Raw genomic sequence first — 6,622 nt, forward strand, 5'->3', positions numbered from 1 at the left:
GAATAGCCTTGTTGGGGCATCAGAGGAAGGGGAAGCCCTTGGTCCTGCCAAGGTTGCCCCCTCCCCAGTTAAGGGGAATATGGAGGGGCAATAAGGTTGATGTATAGGGGGGATATCTGTATGGGGGAGGGAGGGGAGAAAATAGGGACTAATGCCAGAAAACTGGTAAGGGGAATAACCTTTGAAATGTAAGTAAAGACATATATCTAATAAAAATTTTTAAAAAAGAAGGAATTTTGTCCGTACTGCGAGTTTCTCTTTGCTGTTCTGCCACCTTGAAATCCTCAGGTAGTTGTGCTGGCAAAGAGTAATGTAGAGGTCGCTCTGGGTACCACTGCATGAACAGTGTTTGGGCTTGTATCTGTACTACAGGTTCTTTCTTTGAAGATCCTATGATTAAATTGGAAATCCTGTTTTCAAGCAAATCCTATGCTTTCAGCCTGCAGCTCCAGGTAAATAAGGAAGTTGGATAACCATGGTTTTAAGCTCAGTGATGGAGTCTTTGATGGCATTGCACATTGAGTCTGACTGCTTGTAAAATTATCTTCCTTTTAGTTACAATAGCCAAAGGAATTTTTCCTTCCTCTCCCTAAACCAGGACAGGATTCAAGACTACTTGTCTACACACCACACCCTGTTCAAATATCTCTCTTGGCCTAAGATGAAAGATTTTGTTTGTGTCCTAGTTTGCCCTGTTTGCCTCCTCTCTGGCCTTCAGACACAATTAATTGATCAATCTGCAGGGAAGTTAAATATTGAAGGGATTCCTAACAACCCAGACCCTCTCTTCGTATTAGGAATAGCATGAAACAGATGAGAATTACAACCATTCCTGCTTCTTGGAGGATATTGTCTGAGAGGTGTCAGGAGATGTTTAAGGTTTGAAGGTTGGAGATGTAAAGCCATTTCTAAAGGCAGTACTTGGAAAAGGAATTACAAAGAATAGGGTGAAATAACTATGTGTTGTTGACATTGTCTCGTGATGGGGGCAGCAGTCAGGAACTACAGAGGGTACTGCTGATGGGACTGTACACTGGAGGTAAGTAAAATGATGTAGCATAATGCTACTGTGTGTAAAGTTTCATTCCAAGACGTCTAAATCTCTTCTTTGACAAAAATGTGCTTGTGACTATTGACTTTGCTTTTATCTGTGCCTTAATTGACTTTCCTTGGATATTTCTGAGTTCTCAAATATATTTGTAAGCCTGCTGTCCATCAGCTTCTGTTTCAAAGGTAGTGAACCAATTATCACTATAGGCAAATTCACAGTTTATAATTTCAGTAAATTATCTCCTTTAAATAGTGTTTCTACTTCTTCAACAGGGTAGATTTAGAAAGTTCACTCAATATTACTACGCAGGGGTTTTTCTTTCTCTCCCTTCTCATTCACTTGAACTAAAGTTAAAGACCTTAGCACTTCAACAATCAAATCCACATCAGTACTGAGTTTCTTGATATGGTCAAACTTAGCTACATTTGTAATTGGCACATACTGATCACTGATCATCTCTGATACATGTCTCTTGAAAGATTCTCCTGGATAAGCAGATTTCCAATGTCTTTTAAGTACTTCCCCAAGGTCTTTTTGGCTTTCTGAGACTCATTTCCTCCCATATCATTGTTCTCAGGCAGAGGCTCATATTCTGAATGATCCAGAGTCAGAGTACTTATGTCTGTGTCCTCTGCCTCCTATGCATCCAGGAGCTCAGCATTCTCATGACTTTTGTCACTGTCACAATTGGCATTCAATCCTTGTTAGTCTCAGTCTGTAGGATGGATGGGATCCCCTTTCCATGTGACATTCACAACCACAGTCGTACTTCCAAATGCAGCATATAAGTCCCCAAAATTATGTATTATGGTTTAGCTCTGAAAACATAGTTACTGGGACCTAGCCCAAAGCTGTGAGGGAACTTGTTTGAGAAGTGGTTTGCAATATATTACATTTATCAGATGAGGGCTGTCCTTGCCCTCCTAGACTTGCTGTGACTGTGTTTTAGCCACATCTTAATTGTCCTGATCCATATTCATGGGCTCCACTGGAAAAGTATAATGCTAGCCTCAGGACCCTGTCATGTGCCCACCCAGACTGACTGAACACCTGTGGACTTCTGCCCTCAGCCCAGTTGTCCAGGGACAGTGGAGAGTTGAGGAGGAAGATGGCAAGAAAGGCAGCATGGCTGGGCCAGGCATGAGACACCAAAAAAGAGATGGTACATGCTTTGCAACAACCACAGCTGATCCTTTCTTTTTAGGGCATGAAAATATCTCAAACATGAGACTCCACATACCTGATTCTCCTTCCAGTTCACATGAGAACCCATGGATCATGTTTTATGTAATATTTCCATGCAGAAGGTAGCATGTCAGAAATAGCAGAAAAAAATAACATCAGAGACAACCTGATGGCAAGAGGAAAACACAGGAACCCAAGCAATAGAAATCAAGACTACATGGCTTGATCGGAGCCCAATTCTACCACCAAAGCAAACACTAAATATCCAAACACACCAGAAAAGCAAGAGCTTGATTTTAAATCACGATAATGGAGGACGTAAAGAAAGAAATAAAGAAATCCCTTAGAGAAACGCTGGAAAACATAAATAAACAAGTAGAAGCCTATAGAGAGGAATCACAAACACCCCTGAAAGAATTCCAGAAAAACATAATCAAACAGGTAAGGGGATTAAAAATGGAAATAGAAGCAATAAAGAAAGCACTAAAGGAGAAAAACCTAGATATAGAAAACCAAAGGAAGAGACAAGGAGCAGTAGCATCACCAACAGAATACAAGAGATAGAAGAGGTTATCTCAAAAGCAGAAGATTCCATAGAAATCATCAACACAACTGTCAAAGATAATGTAAAATGGAAAAAGCTACTGGTACAAAACATAGAGGAAATCTAGGACTCAATGAGAAGATCAAACCAAAGGATAATAGGTATAGAAGAGAGTGAAGACTCCCAGCTCAAAGGACCAGTAAAGATCTTCAACAAAATCATAGAAGAAAACTTCCCTAACCTAAAAAAAGAGATACCCATAGGCATACAAGAAGCCTACAGAACTCCAAATAGATTGGACCAGAAAAGAAACACCTCCTGTCACATAATAGTCAAAACACCAAACGCACAAAATAAAGAAAGAATATTAAAAGTAGTAAGGGAAAAATGTCAAGTAAAATATAAAGGCAGACCTATCAGAATTACACCAGACTTCTCACCAGAGACTATGAAAGCAGGAAGATCCTGGAGAGATATCATTAAGACCCTGAGAGAACACAAATGCCAGTCCAGGTTACTGTATCAAGCAAAACTCTCAATTAACATAGATGGAGAAACCAAGATAGTCCATGACAAAACCAAATTTACACAATATCTTTCTACAAATCCAGCCCTACAAAGGATAATAAATGGTAAAGCCCAACACAAGGAGGCAAGCTACACCCTAGAAAAAGCAAGAAACTTGCAACAAAACAAAGAGAAGACAAGCACACAAACATAATCTCACATCCAAATACGAATATCAACAATCACTATTCCTTAATATCTCTCAACATCAATGGACACAATTCGCCAATAAAAAGGCACAGATTAACAAATTGGAATTGCAATGAGGACCCAGCATTCTGCTGCCTACAGAAAACACACCTCAGAGAAAAAGACAGATATTACATCAGAGTAAAAGGCTGGAAAACAACTTTCCAAGCAAATGGTCTGAAGAAGCAAGCTGGAGTAGCCATTCTAATATCGAATAAAATTGATTTTCAACTAAAAGTCATCAAAAAAGATGAGAAAGACACTTCATATTCATCAAAGGAAAAATCTACCAAGATGAAATCTCAATTCTGAATATCAATGCGCCAAATATAAGGGCACCTACATACATAATAGAAACCTTTCTAAAGAACAAAGCACACATTTCACCTCACACAATAATAGTAGGACATTTCAACACCCCACTCTCATCAATGGATAGATCATGGAAACTAAAATTAAACAGAGACATAAACAGACTAAGAGAAGTCATGAACCAAATGGACTAACAGATATTTATAGAACATTCTATCCTAAAACAAAAGGATATACCTTCTCACCACCTCATGGTACTTTCTCCAAAATTGACCATATAATTGGTCATAAAACAGGCCTTGATAGATACACAAAGATAGAAATAATAACATGCCTCCTATCAGACCACCACAGGCTAAAGTTGGTCTTTAATAACAATAAGGGAAGAATGGCCACCTAAACATGGAAGTTGAAAATGCTCTACTGAATGATAACCTGATCAAGGAAGAAATAAAGAAAGAAATTAAAGACTTCTTAGAATTTAATGAAAATGAAGGTACAACATACCCAAACATATGGGACACAATGAAAACTGTGCTAAGAGGAAAACTCATAGCTCTGAATGCCTGCAGAAAGAAACAGGAGAGAGCATATGTTACCAGCTTGACAGTAATTCCTAAAAGCCTAGAACAAAAGAAGCAAATACACCCAGGAGGAGTAGAAGGCAGGAAATAATCAAACTCAGAGCTGAAATCAACCAAGTAGAAACAAAAAAGACTCTACAAAGAATCAACAGAACAAAAAGTTGGTTCTTGAAGAAAATCAACAAGATAGATAAACCCTTAAAACAGACTAATGAGAGGACACAGAGGATGTGTCCAAATTAACAAAATAAGAATAAAAAGGGAGACATACTACAAAATCAGAGGAAATTAAAAAAAAATCATCAGATCCTACTACAAAAGCCTATATTCAACAAAACTTGAAAATCTGTAGGAAATGGACAATTTCCTAGACAGGTACCAGGTACCGAAGTTAAATCAAGAACAGATAAACCATTTAAACAACTCCAAAACTCCTAGAGCAATAGAAGCAGTCATTAAAGGTCTCCCAACCAAAAAGAGCCCAGGTCCATATGGGTTCAGTGCAGAATTCTATCAGACATTCATAGAAGACCTCATACCAATACTATCCAAACTATTCCACAAAACTTACACAGATGGAGTGCTACCGAATTCCTTCTATGAAGCTACAATTACTCTTAAACCTAAACCACACAAAGACCCAACAAAGAAGGTGAACTTCAGACCAATTTCCCTTATGAATATCGATACAAAAATACTCAATAAAATTCTTACAAACCGAATACAACAGCACATCAAAACAATCATCCTTCATGATCAAATAGGCTTCATCCCAGGCATGCAGGGATGGTTTACTATACAGAAAACCATCAACGTCCACAATCCATTATATAAACAAACTGAAAGAACAAAACCACATGATCATTTAATTACATGCTGAGAAAGCGTTTGACAAAATTCAACACCTCTTCATGATAAAAGTGCTGGAAAGAATAGGATTTCAAGGCCCATACCTAAACATAGTAAAAGCCAAATGGAGCAAACCAGTAGGTAACATCAAACAAAATGGAGAGAAACTTGAGGCAATCCCACTGAAATCAGGGACTAGACAATGCTACCCAATCTTTCCCTACTTATTTACTATACTTCTTGAAGTTCTAGCCAGAGCAAACAGACAACAAACGGAGATCAAAGGGATAAAGATTGAAAATGAAGAAGTCAAAATATCACTATTTGCAGATGGTATGATAGTAAATTTAAGTGATCCCAAAAGTTCCACCAGAGAACTACTAAACCTGATGAACACCTTCAGCAATGTGGCTGGGTATAAAATTAACTCAAATAAATCAGTAGCCTTCCTCTACACAAAAGAGAATCAAGCTGAGAAAGAAATTGGGGAAACGACACCCTTCATAATAGTCCCAAATAATATAAAATACCTCGGTATGACTTTAACCAAGCAAGAAAAATATCTGTATGATAAGAACTTCAAGCCTCTGAAGAAAGAAATTAAAGAACACATCAGAAGATGGAAAGTTCTTCAATGCTCATGGATTGGCAGGATTAATATAGGATTAATATGGCCATTTTGCCAAAATTGACCTACAGATTCAATGCAATCCCCATGAAAATACCAAACCAATTCTTCAGAGAGATAGACAGAACAATTTCCAAATTCATCTGGAATAACAAAAGACCCAGGATAGCTAAAACAATCCTCAAGGATAAAAGGACTTCCAGAGAAATCACTATCCCTGAACTCAAGCAGTATTACAGAGCAATCGTGATTAAAAACTGCATGGTATTGGTACAGAGACAGACAGACAGATCAGTGGAATAGAATTGAAGACCCAGAAATGAACCCACACACCTATGGTCACTTGATTTTTGACAAAGGAGCCAAAACCATCCAATGGAATAAAAAGATAGCATTTTCAGCAAATGGTGCTGGTTCAACTGGAGGTCAGGATGTAGAAGAATGCAAAGCAATCCATGCTTGTTACCCTGTACAAAACTTAAGTCCAAGTGGATCAAGGACCTCCACATCAAACCAGATACACTCAAACTAATAGAAGAAAAAGTGGGGAAGAATCTCGATTATGGACACTGGAGAAAAATTCCTGAATAAAACACCAATGGCTTATCCTCTAAGATCAAAAATTGACAAATGGGATCTGATAAAACTACAAAGGTTCTGTAAGGCAAAGGACACTGTTGTTAATACAAAAGAGCAACCAACAGATTGGGAAA

At 38.1% G+C, this 6,622-nt stretch overlaps 1 pseudogene; it reads right to left on the minus strand.

Annotated features, from left to right (window-relative positions):
- Positions 1-235: 235 nt before the first annotated feature.
- On the minus strand, positions 236-2,031 carry LOC116906277 (annotated as a pseudogene).
- Positions 2,032-6,622: the final 4,591 nt, after the last annotated feature.

This window comes from Rattus rattus, chromosome 7, assembly GCF_011064425.1.
Source record: "Rattus rattus isolate New Zealand chromosome 7, Rrattus_CSIRO_v1, whole genome shotgun sequence".
Lineage (NCBI taxonomy): Eukaryota > Metazoa > Chordata > Mammalia > Rodentia > Muridae > Rattus > Rattus rattus.